Source organism: Thamnophis sirtalis, unplaced genomic scaffold (assembly GCF_051295495.1).
Source record: "Thamnophis sirtalis isolate CommonGarterSnake01/CBP01778 unplaced genomic scaffold, rThaSir2_p1.2 scaffold_2, whole genome shotgun sequence".
NCBI lineage: Eukaryota > Metazoa > Chordata > Lepidosauria > Squamata > Natricidae > Thamnophis > Thamnophis sirtalis.
The window spans coordinates 176,624,570-176,642,745 of NW_028261382.1; the positions used below are offsets into that span (position 1 = coordinate 176,624,570).

Below are 18,176 nucleotides of genomic sequence, written 5' to 3' on the forward strand. Positions count from 1 at the left end.
CTCGTCTTCCCCCCTTACCCTCTCTCCTATCCCTCTCTTCCCATCTTTCTTCTCCTCTGCTTCCCACTCTTCCTCCCATTGGTGTATTTCCGCTTCTGAGCAAACTCCATTCTTTGTTGATGGTATTTATGCTTCCATAACAATATACTTAACATATCCTAGTTTTAAAGAAAAAATGAGAGAAGACAGTATACATGTGCAATCATATTACATTAAAATCTAACACCCCTTTTAAAAGGTTCTGGTATAGCAATAGCAATAGCAGTTAGACTTATAAACCGCTTCATAGGGCTTTCAGCCCTCTCTAAGCGGTTTACAGAGTCAGCATATCGCCCCCACAATCTGGGTCCTCATTTTACCCACCTCGGAAGGATGGAAGGCTGAGTCAACCTGAGCCGGTGAGATTTGAACCGCTGAACTACAGCTAACAGTCAACTGAAGTGGCCTGCAGTACTGCACCCTAACCACTGCGCCACCTCGGCTCGTCAATGTATCACAAACATTGAGATCTTCCATTGTATCTACTCCTTCTAGGTGACCATTTTTGGCTCGCTCTAAGATGTCTGGCATGTGTGAAAATATTTCCTTTTAATTTATAGAGTTTGATGCTGTAAGTGTTATGAGACATGGCTGTGGAGAATAAATAAACTCCAGCCAAAACACACGGGGTCTAAAAGCTTTTCCCGTAACGCAATGTCATTAAGCAAACAGGTAGCTCCAGAAAGAGGCCAGAAGACTTCTTCAAGTGCAGAGAAGATTAAACAAGATATTTCTGATTATTGGTTAAAATCAAATGCATCCTTTATTTCAGGATGCAGTTTTTAGAATGGAAAGGTTCAATGGGGGCTTGCACCATTCATTCTATATCACAGGTTGGCATTGCAGTATTTCCAGGAATGGTCAAAGCCACAGCAGGTAATAGCCAAGGTGTTCCCATCATCTCATATTGTCTGATGCATTCAGAGGATATGAGTTCAAGGAGGGAACTGAAGTGACTGTACTTTGATGTAATTCAGAAGAGTTGCTACAATCCTTTAATATACTCCTATTAACTTCCTTCTTCACACTACAGTTGGTTTCTGATAGATGAGTGGCTTTTTAGCTTCTTAGAATTACCTTTGAATCTAAACATCAGCTAAGTATAAGTCTTCTTTGCCTTTCAAAGAAAGTCACCCATTGCTTTTTCTTTTTTCTTTTTTTTGATTTGAAAATACGTTTATTTCCATTTCCATTTCATTCCATACAATCACATGTATACTGTGCATAACCGGGGCATATAACATTGAATAATAAACACAGCCCTCGCTTTTATAGACAATACCCCCCAAACCCTAACCATAACCCTAACCCTAACCCTAACCCTAACCCTAACCCATTGCTTTTTCAAGAGAAGTTCATAGCGTAAGTTCCTGAACATAATTACTGATTCATAGTGTGATACTCCAGCGTCAGAGTCACCTCTGAAGGTAAGTTTAAGAAGGCAGCATAATTCATTATCCACAGTGGTAAAGATGTAATTACTACAATTAAGATAGCAAACAAGAGTTCGTTTCAGAACACACAATAGTGTGTGCTATTTTCTAATATATATCACACAAAATATGAAGCAGATAAAAAGGTCCGACTCATGTTACCAATCACAGTAACATGAGTACCAGCTTTAAGGTCAGAGCAGATGCTAGCACTGAATTAGTCTTAGAAAAAAGCTAAGAAGGCTTGGATATAGTTAGAACCTTGGAGTGGAGACCATTAGGGTTCCACCACAAAACCGCGAAGCCCTTATCCACGCCGACATAAGTGCGGAGGGCAAATCCGCGCCGTCCGAAGCGCTAAGGAAAAATGCGACCCTACCGCGATGACATAACCGCGGAAGGCAAATCCGCGCCTTCCAAAGCACTCAGCACCCTAACCCTAACCCTAACCCTAACCCTAACCCTAACCCTAACCCTAACCCTAACCCTAACCCTAACCCTAACCCTAAACCTAACCCTAAAGCAAACCCCTAAACCTAATCCTAACCATTTCCTTAATTTAAATCAGCTTTCTGCCACCGCGCTGTTTTAAAGCGCCCTTCTGTCGCCGCGCTGTTGTCGCGGCGGTGATGACGGGCGGTGATGACGTCGCGGCTTTAGCGACGCGGTTTTATCACCGCTATTTTGACGAGCACGGTTTTGTCGTGCCACGGACCATTAGAATTCCTCAGCTCTGAAGGCTTAGACTGGAAAGTCAAAAGCACATCCCAGAAAGGGTCAGTGCCTTTTTATATTCCTGCCAAGGTCATGTCCATGTACTCAGCATCAGTTGTGTTTATTTTATTTTTTTTCAAATTTGTCTTGGCAAACTTCCTTGGAAATAAGAATTTGTCTCCCTGTTGTCAAGGCTCAGCTTTCTGTTCTGCATTATTTTATTTTATGGTATGGTTTTCATGTTTTGCAATTTCCCTTAGGAAATATAGCTGCCCAAAAGATGGAGATCAAAAACTGTTACTTAAAAAGAAAAAGTGGTTTGGTCTCTCTTTCTCTCTCTCTTATGAAATACAAACATTTATTTAAGATGCCTTTCCAGGAAAGCAGAATTAAAAAAAAGAGCGGTATGAAGGGGAAAGCAATACTTCATACATAAAAATAAGGTTATGTATAGTTTGTTTGCCTAAATGTTTTCCAAGCAAAGTAAAATATGAACCTTATTAATTCACCTCAGTTCTGCTGACATGTAATGAAGTTTTCCAATTGTCCCTCACTTTTGTTCCTGACAAAAGTTGTAATGAAAAGCTGCTAGTATCAGAAATGCTCCTTAAAAACTAGAGCAGATTTCTAGCTTTTTTAAAAGATAAATTGTAGGCTGTTGGCCAATTTTCTTCACATCTACAAACAGAAAAAAAAATCTGTAGTAAGCACTGGACCAAAGACAGACACACGTTTTGCTCTCTGAGGAAAAGGACAAGATGGTTTCTCAGATCCTGGAAACCCATTGATGGAATAGCATAGCCTAAAACCATGATGGCAACCTATAGCATGCATGCCACGCTGATCCTGACCTCTACTCACGTGGTCTTGACTCTAAACTGATTAAAAATAATCCTGCCTGGATTAAGAGATTTTTGGCTACAGTTTTCAAGGTAAGTTATTCCAATTGGGGAAATTCCCCTGCTATGCCCTCCAATCTTAATGAATAGCCAACCTTCCTCCTCTAACTGGGTCTTTCTGAACATGTATCTGTCAGTCATCTATATGGCCTAAATCAGTTTTCAGTTTTTACAGCATACCTGAATGTTTTTCAAAAGAAGAAGGCATATGTGTTTACAACAATAGTGTATGTTGTTACAAAAAAATGCAATTGTTCACACTTGTCATTTCTTGCAGAAATCATACTGCACCGAGACACCTGATTATCCATTTTAAAGTTGAGATATAGATCTTCCGCCTTTAGGACAAGAATCAATTATTTATCCTGCTCCGTTCCCTGCTTGAAAGAATGAATTCTGAACTTATAATAATGATGAGAAGCTTATAAAATGGTACGGTATTCGTACAACCTGGGCATGCCCTTCCTGTTCCAAATAAAATATCGAGTTGGTTCGGTTGCTTTCCTATAAAATGAAAAAACTTATTAATTTTTAAAAACAAATTAACATATAATGAAATGCATCCATAATTTAGTTAGATAGGTTATACTCTTCCTGCTTTTTAGAAGTTATGAAGTACTTCTTTAAAGAAAGACCGCCTCCTGCCGCATACCTCCCAACGACCAACAAGATCTCACAGGTTGGGCCTCCTCCGGGTGCCGTCGGCTGGACAATGCTGGCTGGTGGCTCCTCGGGGGAGGGCCTTCTCTGTAGCTGCGCTGGCCCTATGGAACGATCTACCTGTGGAGATCCGAACCCTTTCCACTCTCCCAGCCTTCCGAAAAGCCACCAAAACCTGGCTGTTTCCGGCAGGCCTGGGGCTGTTTGATTTGATTTGATTATATTTATATGCTGCCCTTTTCCCCCAAAGGGGACTCAGGGCGGCTCACAATTCAAATCAGGGAAGGGGGGTACAGACAAAAAAATAAAAGACGAAACATAACATTACATGATTTAAAAATACGCAACAATCATACCATTTGAGACGGGGGCAACGGTTCTTTAGCCCCAGGCCTGTCGGAACAGCCAGGTTTTAAGGGCTTTGCGGAAGGCCTGGAGGGTGGTGAGGGTTCGAATCTCCACGGGGAGTTCGTTCCAGAGGGTCGGAGCAGCCACAGAGAAGGCTCTCCTCCGGGTAGTCGCCAGTTGACACTGGCCGGCGGATGGAATTCGGAGGAGGCTTAATCTGTGGGATCTAATCGGTCTACTGGAGGTGATTGGCAGCAGGCGGTCAATGTCCAGCCCCACCTAGACAGAATGGATGGTGTGTAATTTTAATAACTGTATTTTTATTCTTATTTTTTTTAATTGTTTTTATCTTGTTTCTGTAAGCTGCCCAGAGTCCTACGGGATTGGGCGGCATACAAATTTATTAAATTTCAATTTCAATTTCAATATACAGTGTCTTCCTGGCTTTAGACTTTGGAAGCTGAATGCATCGTCATCAAGGAGCCATTTAGTGTACTGTGCACTATTAAGGCAAATGAAATATTGGGTAGATCAGTAGAGTCGCATAGTTTCCAGCATTCTGAATTCACTGGCATATAACCTTCAAAATGATACACTTAAGAATGACTTCAGATTTTCCTAATGGCCTCCTGTGTATGGAATGGAAGTTTGTCCGTGTTCCTGACACCGTTGCTACTTGTATTTAATGATAATAAAGATGTGTAAGTGCCAGGGAAGTGATTTTTCTAAAGCAAGGAAATCAGTCATATTCAGCATCGGCTGGCTTTTAAAATAAGTTGCATGGCAAGATACACGATCAAATTAAGAATTATGAATTTAGCAGTTTTGTTTTTCTTTATAAAACCATATGCAGGCATATTATTCAGAGATGGAATACTACAAATGGGACAGTGTGTGTGTGTGTGTGTGTGTGTGTGTGTGTGTGTGTGTGTGTGTGCGCGCGCAGTACTGCAGCCACTTCAGCTGACTGTTATCTGCAGTTCGGCGGTTCTAATCTCACCGGCTCAAGGTTGATTCAGCCTTCCATCCTTCCGAGGTGGGTGAAATGAGGACCCGGACTGTGGGGCGATATGCTGACTCTGTAAACCGCTTAGAGAGGGCTGAAAGCCCTATGAAGCGGTATATAAGTCTAACTGCTATGGCTATTGCCATTGCAGTTCGAATGTTCAAATCTCACCGGCTCAGGGTTGACTCAGCCTTCCATCCTTCCGAGGTGGGTGAAATTAGGGCCCAGACTGTGGGGGTGATATGCTGACTCTGTAAACCGCTTAGAGAGCGCTGAAAGCCCTATGAAGCGGTATATAAGTCTAACTGCTATTGCTATTGCTATTAATAAGGTGATGTCTCATTGGCTCCTTCGTGGGATTCCTAGCGATCTCTTTTGCTATAGAAAGTACAGCCTTTCCCCCCCTTTCAGTGTTTGATGTCTGATTCCATAGCAGGAGTAGCAGAACCTGGGGATGGAGTTAAAAGAGGGATTAGCCCAGTAGCCTTATGTTGCCATAAGCAAACTAAATCCAACTCCTTTGAATTCTGTTGACCCTTATCTAACTTCAAGCAGGACTTGACTGTTAGTTGTACATAGGTTTTTAACAATAAATTAGTTTAATTGGATCTTCACATGTGAATCTGATCTTTTGCACCTGACAGTTTCACAGAAAACAAGTTTCAGGTATAACTGAATGGATCCAAGTGACAATTGCGGACTTCCAGATGTCACACTTTCACCAGTCCTATCTAAAGTGTCCAGAACAACAGCTGGAGACCTTCATTTCTGGATTTCATCTTGTATTTCCCCAAATTTCTCTCCACAGCTTGGTTGCCTTTTGAAACCTATTAGAGCTAAATCCATTAAATCTGCACGTGGAATATTAAAATTGCATTTCAAATTATTTTTTTCCCTTTTTCGAGACTGTTGCTTTGTTTAATATTCTATTTTTTTTGAAGTGTTCAGTTGCTGTAAATAGCAATCCGTAGCCAATTTTAGCTGATCATGAATCCAATCTGGCAAGAAAACCAGGAGGAAATCCCACAATTGTTGAATAAACTGGATTGAAACATTATCCTGGAAGAAGGCATTGCAAACCATTTTGGTGTACTTGCCAAGAAAACTACTTCAATATGTCCAGAACTGACCTTGAATCAAGGGATTCTTTATATATATAAGACAGCATGGAATAAACATCAGATAATAACCATCTTAAAATGACAATTTAGTAGTTAGAATTTAGAATTTTATTTTACTGTGATACACATTATAAATATTTAATATTCAAAGCTTCAGATATATGCACGAAAGAGGAAAGAATTTCGCTCCATTTGCATTTTGATAAGAAGTTTTCAAATATACATTTCTTAAAGCAGCATGCAAGCTAGAATATTATTACTCTTCTGAATTTACAGTACTTAGTTTTGCAGTGCAATTCTCTGAGCCAGAAATACATACTGAAAATGTGTATTAAAATTTAATATATTAAGGAAAGTGCAAAAAAATAAATAAATGCAGATATTCCCGTGGGAGGCATACAGTATAAAAAGGAAGCAGTGCTTGAATGGGATGTACATAATTGGTGAAATGCATATTTGGGGAGGTGTGTATTCTGTACATGTACATTTGTCTGTATGGTCCTTTAAAATGCAGCCAATTTGATGTAGAATTAGAAACAGATTATTAATTACCATAATTAAATTGGTTCAGATAGTTCAGCATTGGCAAAACTGCTGGGAGATGTTTTCCAGAGTTGTAGGCAAGAGCGTTCCCAATTATGCCGGAAGAAATCAGTTGAACTCACCATGCGACAAAAGTACCATTGCTTTCAATAAATTGAAAATTTGAGGCCAGAAAGCAGTGGAAAATAATGGCTCTGATGCCCTGCAACATTGATTATGTTCTTCTCTGGAAAAATGCAGAAGACCATTTGCAGGAGACATTATTTTAGCAGATGCGAGTTTGCGTTCCTATGTAACCAAGTGATGCCATGTGTTTTTTGTTGAAATTATTACAAAAATGATAAAAATGAGAAGAAATTAGAAGCATTGGTGTTGTGACTCAGCCGATGTCTGCTGTGAGTCTTTTCGGGATACAAGATTCATTATGCAGCTGGGGTTTGTTAGAGGCAGGTTTGGAGATAAAAGGACGGATACTGCCACGCCCTAGTTGCAGGAGTCAACGTTCCTTCGTGCGTTCCTGGGTTCGTATAACATTGCTTGATACACTTGGATAAGTGCTTTGGTGTTTCATGTAACCCTGATTCGTGGAGACTTTGGAAGAAGTGCATTGCTTGTAAGAGTTGTTTTGTATTCTGTTATCTGCTTGAAAGAGACTGTATTTCTGTTATTTTTGGGTTCGAAGCCAGTTTGAATTGAGAACTGATAAGGAAAGTTCCTTTTAAGTTTAATTGTCTGCCGTTTGTTAAGAGCCGTGAAGGGGGGACAGAACATATTGGTAACCTGGGATTATTAATATTAATCAAAAATTCTGAATTGTTCTATCAATTTATTTTCAGTGTTAACCAAGTTGGCCGTGATTGATAGGTCATAAATCCAACAACATGTGGAGAACAGAGGTGGTATTCAGCAGGTTCTGACGAGTTCTGGAGAACCGGTAGCGGAAATATTGAGTAGTTTGGAGAACTGGTAAATACCACCTCTGACTAGCCCCACCCCCATCTATTCTCTGCCTCCTGAGTCCCAGCTGATTGGGAGGGAATGGAGAGTTTTCAGTATCCTTCCCTTGCCACGCCCACCAAGCCACGCCCACCAAACCATGCCACGTCCACCAAGCCATGCCCACAGAACCCGTAGTAATTTCTTTTGAATCCCACCACTGGTGGGGAACCACAACTTCTCCTTATTTAAGGTCATCACTTGATCTTCCATTCTGCAAATAAAAACTAGGAATGTATCCATATGTAGGCACCTTACAAGTTATTTTTAAAAAAATGTAACATTGTTTACTCAAAAGAGATGAGGGTTGAGATCCTAGCTGGTCTCACAGGGGAACAAATTCTATTGAACTCAGTGGGGCTCCCTTCTGAAGATGGATACATGAAAATCAGAGGTGGGTTGCTCTCAGTTCAGCCCATATCGGGTGAACCTGTAGTGGTGGCAGTGGGAGGCTCCACCCACCTGCCCAGATGCTTCTGTGCATGTGCAGAAGTGTCACACACATGCACGAGCGAATGCATGCACACAAGCGAACCTGTAGTAAAAAAAATGGAAACCCACCACTGATGAAAATCTACTACAAGGCAATTCTGTCACTCCTTTCTCTTGTTAGTTGCCTCAGCAACCTCCTCTTTTTATTTTAGTTTAATTTTGAATAGTTGCTGTAAATGGATGCCAGGAGGAGGAGGAAGAAGAAGAAGAAGAAGAAGGGAGAAGGAGGAGAAAAAGAGGAGAAAGAGGAAGAGTGTTGTAGAAAATGACACACAAGCCAGCTCTTCAGAGAAGGAAAAGTTTATTTGCGCAGGTTCATAGCAAAGAATAAATGGCCTGAACACTGAGTGAAATTCAGGAACTTCCTTATATAGTTTATCACTTTCAGCTAAAGCCATCTGTTCATTTTGGAAACACCCCTCAAGATTTGCCCTTGAGTTACAGAAAGTATGTCTACAGGATGTCATAATACATGGGTCAGCTAACGGACATGCATAGCTCTTATTTTGAGGAACTAACAATATGTGTCTACCAAACAGATTAACAGCCAAGCCAGCAGATGGGCATATATCAGCATATATCATGTGCAGATTTCCTTCTAACCCGTGTCTAACCGCACTGTCTTAAAAGCAAACCTTGCAATTTCTATGTGATCCATTTTCATCTCTTGAACCCAGGAAGGTCTAAGTTGCAACATTAAAAGAAAAGAAAAAAGCCGAACTTTGTAGACCATCAAAATATATAAGCTCACTTTCCCCACCAGATGAACTAGTTCTGAGAATATATTTTCAGCAGTATATTCTCACTGTAAGCAGATCTACAGATTTTTTTTTCCATTGCAAAAGCAACTGAGGTCTGCCAAACATTCTCTTTTAAAGGTTTAGGACTGCCAATAGTTTCACATAATTTCTAATTGTGTCCCAGGAGAAAATTTTGGGATTTTATTGCATATAGATTGATTTCTGCTGTTGAGCTTTATTGTTGAACATACTTTGGTATTCTCTAGCAAACCTCCCCTTTGTGCAGATGTTCTATTTTACAATCATCACAAGTATATACAAAACAGTCCTGGATTTCACATTGGGAGGATGTTACGGCATTTTTCTAATTATATTGTTCTAACTATTGTTTTCTTGAACTATTTCCAGAAAGATTTGAGTTCAGTAACATATTATCACCAGATCTAAATTTAGAATTCTGCTAGGATAACAAAATGTTTTTTTTTCATTAAGTACTTTAATTAGACTTATGTTTCCATGCCCTTGGTCTCTGATCCCGTACTCTGAAATATCTCTTTTCTCTGAGGAATTAAAAAATATTATGTCCTTTTCATAAACCTTTCCTTTCCCTTTCCCCTTTCCCCTTTCCCCTTTCCCCTTTCCCCTTTCCCCTTTCCCCTTTCCCCTTTCCCCTTGCCCCTCCCTTTCCCCTCCCCCTTCCTCTTCCCTCTTTTCCCTCCCCCTCCCGCTCTTCCTTTCCCTTTCAAAAATTGAAAATGTCTGAGTCAAAATAAAAACTGCAGGGATATAGTTCCAGTGTGGAATAATACAAATCACAAAAGAGAATGATGATAGCATTATCATAGCATAGCTCAGTGGCGGGTTTCAAATTTTTTTAGAACCTCTTCTGTAGGTGTGGCCTGCTTTGTGGGAGTGGCATGCCAGCCATGTGGCTGAGTGGGAGTGGCTTGGCAGTCATGTGACTGGGTGGGCATGGCCAACTTGTAAAATGTGGTGAAACTCACTTAACAACGCTCTTGCTTAGCAACCAAAATGTTGGCTCAGAAACTCTGGCATTTGAAGGACGCAAGTCTTAAAGCTGTCAAGTTACAAGACCCTTGCGCCCATAACCCTTTAGGAAAAAACCCCAGGGGTGTTCAAACTTGACAGCTTTAAGACTTGTGGACTTCAACTCCCAGAATTCCTCTTCCAGTCATGTTGGCTCAGGAACTCTGGCATTTGAAGCACGCAAGTTTTAAAGCTGTCAAGTTACAAGACCCTTGTACCCCTAACCCTTTAGAAAAAAACTCCAGAGGTGTTCAGACTTGACAGCTTTAAGACTTGTGGACTTCAACTCCCAGAATTCCTACCTCTCTCTCTTCATCTTGATGATGTGCAGACGGACGGACGGACGGAGGGAGCTGGAACCGGTTCTAAACGGCACTGTAGATTTGTGGAACCTCTTCTGTAGAAGAGGTTAGAACTGGCAGGAACCCACCCCTGGTACAGCTGGTGAAAATACATATATCATATTTCCCCTGAAAGCTACAAAATCAAATACATAATCTCTGTCATTCTGGTAAAAGCCCTATAAAATACTCCATATTTATTTTTAAGCAAAGTTCTGCAGATCAGATGTGTAGCACAGTATTAAATGTTCTCTCTCATTCTTACCTCTAAAATGATTAGAAACTATTTCATTGGCGTGATTTAGAACTCGCGGTTTTGTCACCGCGGTTTTGTCAGGCGCGCTTTTGTCGAGCACGCATTTGTTGGGGAAACGCATAAAGTAATTATTATAGTAATAAATGCAATAGCAATAGCAATAGCAGTAGACTTATATACCGCTTCATAGGGCTTTCAGCCCTCTCTAAGCTGTTTACAGAGTCAGCATATCGCCCCCAACAATCTGGGTCCTCATTTTACCCACCTCGGAAGGATGGAAGGCTGAGTCAACCCTGAGCCGGTGAGATTTGAACCGCTGACCTGCTGATCTAGCAGTAGCCTGCAGTGCTGCATTTAACCACTGCGCCACCTTGGCTCAATTGAGTAGACTTTATGTGTAATAGATTTTGTTTGTTTGATTGAACAGCAGTAGAAATAAGCAAAGAAAAACAGAAGAATTTTAGATGTCCTGGTTCTGTCATGTGCAACAAAACAAACTCATTTGTTACCCTCACAGGAAGGCTGAATTTCTGCAGTTTGACACAGAGGACAAAGTGCTGTGGCTGCATTCAAGCCTTACATTTTGGTGTTTCTCTGTCTCTTCAGAAAGCATCATAGAAATCAAGGCAGCCTCAGCTGAATTCATCATCATAAAACTATAACAGCCAAGCTCAGATTGTTAGTTTGCTCACATTTCTGGAGCATGGGCAAACTAATCGAAACCCTGTTTGCTGACGTTAGCTTCAAATGCTTGAAGCTAATGTTAAATGTACACTTTTGCCTCTTCTTTGCTGGGGGACAAGATGGTGACACAGTCAAGAAGCAAGAACTGAATTCTTGACGGTTTTGTGCTTTGTAATTAACAGAATAACTGAGTTGGAAGAGACCTTGGAGGTCTTCTAGTCCAACCCCCTCCTCAAGCAGGATATACCCTGTACCATTTAAGACAAATGGCTGTCCAATCTCTTCTTAAAAATCTCCAGCGATGGAGCACCCCCAACTTCTGGAGGCAAGTCATTCCATTGGTTCATTGTCCTCACTGCCAAGAATCTTCTCCTGTTCTAGGTTGCTTCTCTCCTTGATCAATTTCCATCCATTGCTTTTTGCCCTACCTTCAGGTGCTTTGGAGAATAGGTTGACCACCTCTTCATTTGACAAATATTGGCCCGTTGCTATCCTGTCACCCCTCCTTCTACCTTTCACTAGGCTAGACATACCCTGTTCCTGTAAGGATTCGGCATATGTTTTAACCTCCAACCCCCTAATCATCTTTGTTGCTCTTCTCTGCACTCTTTATAGAGTCTCAACATCTTTCTTGTATCTTGATGAACAAAACTGGATGTAGCATTCCAAGCGTGGTCTTATCAAAGCAGTATAAAGCGGTGCTAACACTTCGTGTGACCTTGATACTATCCTTCTGTTGATGAGGCCCAGGTGCTCTCTGACCTTGCTGGGAACATCTTTGGGGTTCTCCGACCTTGGTTGTTGGTTTGCAGACTTTTTGTTACCTGACTAGGTGATATCTTCAGTTCTAGAAGGAAATAGGAAGTATGGTTTGTGTTGATATGGTAGAGTAGTTGTCCTTGTCAGTGTTGGGGGTGGCTGTTATTCTACCTGGTAATTTATTGATTAAGACTGGATTACTGTAACGCGCTCTACATGGGGCTGCCCTTGAAGAGTGTTCGAAGACTTCAGCTAGTCCAGAACGCAGCTGCGCGAGCGATCGTGGGTGCACCCAGGTACACCCACGTTACACCTATCCTCCGCGAGCTGCACTGGCTACCTATTAGTCTCCGGACCCGCTTCAAGGTGCTAGTCATTACTTATAAAGCCCTACATGGCATCGGACCTGGGTACCTGAGAGACCGCCTCCTGCCAATTACCTCCCAAAGACCGATTAGATCGCACAGACTAATCCTCCTCCGGGTCCCATCTGCCAGCCAATGTCGGCTGGCGACTCCCCGGGGGAGAGCCTTCTCTGTTGCAGCTCCAGCCCTCTGGAACGAGCTTCCCATGGAGATCTGGACCCTTACTATTCTCCCGGCCTTCCGCAAAGCCACGAAGACCTGGCTGCTCCGGCAGGCTGGGGGGCTGTTGAAATAGTCAGCCCCACGGGAACTATGAATGTTGTGTATTTTAAATTGTTGTTTGTCTATTTATCCCCTTCCTTTGTTTATTGTAAGCCGCCCGGAGTCCTTCGGGAGTGGGCGGCATACAAGACCAATAAATTCAATTCAATTCAATTTATTTACTGCTTGATTATTTGTCTGATATCATTCCTGATATTAATTCCTCCTTACCAGAGCAAGGGGCTGTTCCGGGAATAAAAAGATGCCTTAAATACTGGGTGGCATGAACGGAGGCTATGCAGTCCTACTTTTGCAGAAATCATTATCCATATTGTTAGGATGTCTTTTCAAATAATGACTACACCAATTATGGAAATTATGTAATACAAACTAGCAGAAATTTGGCTTTCTTTTTAAATTTACAGCAGTACTGAATTGACTTTTTGAGATTTTTTTAATTTGGATGTCAATGGGAGGTTCCAGAACTTTGGATTTGCCCTCTGATCTTCCTTGAAGGGCTGACAGATCTGCTTGACAATGTTTTGTTTTCGGTCATACTTACAAGCCTTCAGAAAACTCAAAGCAGTTCGTTTAACAACAGAAATAATTTTGCATTTAGAGAATATTCTTTTGTTGTGAGTGGCGTTTCCTTAACAGCAACAGATTCAGACATTCCCAATAGATTACATGTATTCTAAGCAGATTTCCTTAATCTACATCTACATTAGGTAAAACTGAACCACATAAACATTTGGGTTACCCAAACTAGAAAGGAAAAAATATTGTCTTTGGAAAAAAGGTAAATATGAGAAATAAAAATAACGTGGTTGGGAAGAGGACAGGAATATTTTTGGCCTCTATTAAAAAGGGGAAAAAAAGGTACAAAAACTCATGAAAGCAAGCAAGGAGAGTTTTGCTCCAGGCATCGGTTTATCTGAAAGAATATGTAACAAAGGTAGCTATAAATACTGAAATACAATTACTTTTATTTTAATGAGCCCATTGAAATTGAATAATAAATTCAAATAAGAGAAATAAAATAAAGTAATGTGTCTTTTTTTTGGTCTAATTTATTGTCTCCATTATAATTTCTATATACAAACTCATTCTTGTACATTTTACGGAAGTTAATATCTCTTTACTTCAGAGCTGCGTCTATATTAGCAACACATTGAATATCTTGTAAACTGCTTAAAGCCTTATATTTCACCATTAGATGTTATTTTCAGGTACTGCCAATGTTTTAATTAGCTCTGTGTTTTTATTTCCTTTGTCATCAAATATTTTATACGCGAGTACTCAAAGTTAAAGGGGATTTTATGCATTGTCTTCCCCTTTCTTTAAAATAAAGTTTGATTCTGTTTATTTCTTGTGAGATCGTCCCATTTTCTCATTTAAAAGGAACAGGAGGAGGCCGATTTCTCCAGACAGACACCTCAACGCTAGGAAATGGCACCATATAATTTATTTCCCTTTATCATCATCTTTTTTTGCTTTTCAACATAGCTTTCGCACACCAGGTTAGGCATAGGATGCCAGGAAAAAGCAAACCCCTGCAAGATAATTGGTGCAAAAATAGGATACCGAACTGCCTAACAAAGGGAAAAAAGAAATCATCTCCTTTTCAATGGAAAACAGAACAAAGGGAAAATAAGCTTCATCCTTCTTTTTCCTTGAGGGACAATGAAATCTTGTTTCTAAAGGATTGCCAGCATTTTGTGTTTCCTAGGCGTAGCTAGTTTCTGTCTACTATCTAGATTGACAGGTTTGTTTTGCTTGATTACCTCTTATCTGGGCCTTTCAAGATATTTCCTCCCCTTCACTACAGGGGTTTAAAAGGAGGAGGATAACTAATGTTGGTGACACCCCTTCCTCAATAACAATAGATTAGAGAAGTGATTAGCAACCTTTTCTTCACCATGGACCTCCTTTAAATACTTTTTGTGGCCACAGACCCCCAAGATTTAACTCAAGATTGAAATCAAAACATTTCTTCAAGTCTTCACGGGCCCCCTGTGATGTGCGCCCCCCAGTGGTGGGTTTCAAAAATTGTTTGAACCTACTCTGTGGGTGTGGCCTCCTTTGTGGGAGTGGCTTGCCTCCCATGTGACTGGATGGGAGTGGCTTGCCGCCCATGTGACCGGATATGAAGATGCCGACGACACTTGTCAGAACCACCTTAAATTACCTCTCACACAGCACTGGCATGCATAAAAATAGGATGTAAACTTGTTTTTCAAAAGGCATCTTTGGTTTGCGTTAAAACAACTTCAACACACGCAATGTTCTGATTGCACCACAAACGCAGTAGTCATCCTTACCTTTCACAGAGGCACTGAGTTTTATCAATATGAGCATGATAGTGTAGAATAACCATATCCAAGGACCAGTGGTGGGTTTCAAAAGATTTTGGCGCCTCTTCGGTAGGTGTGGCCTGCTTTCTGGGTCCACTGGTGGAACCTCTTCTAACCAGTTTGGTAGATTTGACGAACCGGTTCTACCGAATAGGTGCGAACTGGTAGGAACCCACCTCTGCCCCCCCCCCCGACTCCACAGACCACAGGTTGAGAACCACTGGATTAGAGACTCTTCTAGGATGTATCTCTAGATGTCTCCAAACTGGGCTTGTAAGCCTGTTTCTTAGAAAAGTAGGTTGATGCATCCTCAACATATGAAGAACTTGTTTTCGTAGACCCTACGATTCAATTCTTTGCAGCCCCCATATGCAAATAGGACGTTAATGGTTCTGCTTTCCCTCTATTGTACCCCTGTGCTGCATTTCCTTAGAAACACAAGTAACTGTTGGTAATAAGTAACTAAGTGATCATTTATCCCTTGGAGCAATGGCTTTTACAGCAATATAATGTCTATTAGCGAAAGCAAAACATGCAACCGAAGAGTTGGTAAATGGGCCTTTCCCCCCCTCCCCTTTTGTTTTATTTTTACAAGATAGACTTGTCTGAGCTGCTACTTTGATTACTGGAAAGATCAAATAGGTATGAAGTCAGCTTCTAGCTTGGGGTCTGTATAAGGGCTACTGGATCTGGGTTCCAAAAATTCAACTGACTTCCCGAAGGCAGCAGTGAGTTAATTTTTTTCTATTACTCTTTGCCATTTAGTGGCCATCCAGGTTTTGGCAGCTCTGATCTGAAAAATGAAGCTATAAGAGTCATATCTTAGAGATGGACAAATTAACACTGAAATATATATAATATATATTCCCCAATTATGGGAGGAAGCTAACAGCTTCCATTATCTGTCAATCGGCTCGTCACAAGAGTCCATCACGACAGAAACCCAATACTTTTACTGTTGCCTTTGTTTGCAACACAAATATAACACACACACACACACACACACACACACACACAGAGGGCTGAAAGCATAGCAATAGTAATAGCAGTTAGACTTATATACCGCTTCATAGGGCTTTCAACCCACTCTAAGTGGTTTACAGAGTCAGCATATCGCCCCCAACAACAATCTGGGTCCTCATTTTACCCACCTCGGAAGGATGGAAGGCTGAGTCAACCCTGAGCCGGTGAGATAGCAATAGCAGTTAGACTTATATACCGCTTCATAGGGCTTTCAGCCCTCTCTAAGCGGTTTACCGAGTCAGCATATCGCCCCCAACAACAATCTGGGTCCTCATTTCACCCACCTCGGAAGGATGGAAGGCTGAGTCAACCCTGAGCCGGTGAGATTTGAACCGCCGAACTGCAGAACTAGCAGTCAGCTGAAGCAGCCTGTAGTGCTGCATTTAACCACTGCGCCACCTCGGCTCTAACTGCTATTGCTATTGCTATGATAAATTACCGGTATTCTAACTCTGTTTTTCTCAACAAAAAGTCACACAAATGCCACCCTTTCCCCTGACAGCTAAGCCATCACAAAGATCTAAACCACTCTGGGGAAAACTTCGTGTTTCTTAGAATTCAGAAGTTACTAAATGTTATGAGAGAAAGCATGGGAAAAATAGCCAAACTGCTTGAATTGCACAATATTTAAGAATGTTACTAAACTTCTGATGCTTGATTTGGAAAGCCTTTTCAGTTGTTATAAAATGTCCTATTGTTTGAGGCTTTTCTCAAAATATGCACAAGGCTAATCTAAGATTAACTTTGCGCAAATCTGTTTTATTTAAAAAGGACAGAGTTCATGCACGTTTAATTCCTCCATATTTTTTTTCAAAGAGATATAAACGCTTAATTTTTCAGACATAAATCCATCACACGCTCTCTTGATGAGACGATACTTTTAAGAGGCCTGGATTTCGACTCCAGAATTCCCCAGCTGGCTGAGGAATTCTGGGAGTTAAAGTCCACATCTCTTAAACTGGCCAAGCTTGTGAAACACCGATCTAGATGATCACAAGATGACAGCAAAAAGATATGAAAAAGAAAGTAGTGTCTCCTGGATCTTGGCAGCTGAAATAGGATAACCTATGTGTTTGTTTAATTTACAACTTGCCTATTATGGGAGCTCTTATATACGTAGAATAGTTCCTTTCAGACTCTGCTACAACATTCAGAATAATTAGAGGTCCAATAATATATTTGTCTCTTGGATGTGGAATTCATCTGCCAGAGTGAAGGGAGAATTAAGAGAATTTAAATATTTAACTATATTTAAATTCTCTTAATCCTCCCTTCACTCTGGCAGATATACTATAGTATATTTGCTATATACTATTTTATATAATTTGTATACTGCCTATTCCCAATGATTTTATATGATGCTGTTTCTAATAACAGCCAAGTAGAAGAAATAACTGCTTCATAACGTTCCATTCAGACAATTCATTCCCCATCAGGGGAAAAAGAAAGGCTATTAACAAATCCCCAAGGGAGGTTTTCTTGTTTTTTATTTAATTTTTCTTAATGTTTGTTATGTCAAAGATTTTTTTGGGAGGAGGGGGGAATGGAGTTATCAAAACCCAATATTTCTTCTGTGCTTTCTTTCACTATTGCACCATTACTATGTAAATTACAGAGTATACTTGAATGTTTGAAGTCAGGAATTACACACACACAAAAAATCTGATATCTTGGCTGAGTTTCTATGGTAATCTGAATAATTCTGAATTAATTGTAGGCTGTTGCCTTGGCTCCTGATGATAATTCCATGTTGACAAGATTTATAATCTATGGGGAAATGCTTTATTCATGTCTTTAGCACCTGTCTCCATATTCTTTAAGACCCTTCAGGAATCTCTTAGAACTTTAACTGGGATGTTAAAACAAAAGATATTTAAATTGCTGCCTTCCCACCAAAGCCAAAAAAGAGGTAAAGTGAAGTCAGCAGTTACATTCTGGTAATATCAGAATTTGGTTCACATACAAAAATGGATTGCAAAGAATACTTAACAGTGTCAAACGACTCTACTTCATTAGCAGTTGCTAAGAGTGGTACTTTCCATTGCAGTCACGAAGGAAAGATCTTTACCTTGCTCAGTTTACTTTGGGGAACTTC

General features: G+C 40.6%; 1 long non-coding RNA gene across 1 annotated transcript in view; it reads left to right on the top strand.

Annotated features, from left to right (window-relative positions):
- The first annotated feature begins 7,636 nt into the window (after positions 1 to 7,636).
- LOC148049304 (uncharacterized) overlaps positions 7,637 to 18,176 on the top strand; it is a 33,354-nt gene continuing 22,814 nt past the window's right edge. Inside the window, exon 1 of the long non-coding RNA XR_015695406.1 lies at positions 7,637 to 7,729. This is a non-coding gene — a long non-coding RNA (uncharacterized LOC148049304). The remainder of the gene's footprint in view (positions 7,730 to 18,176) is intronic.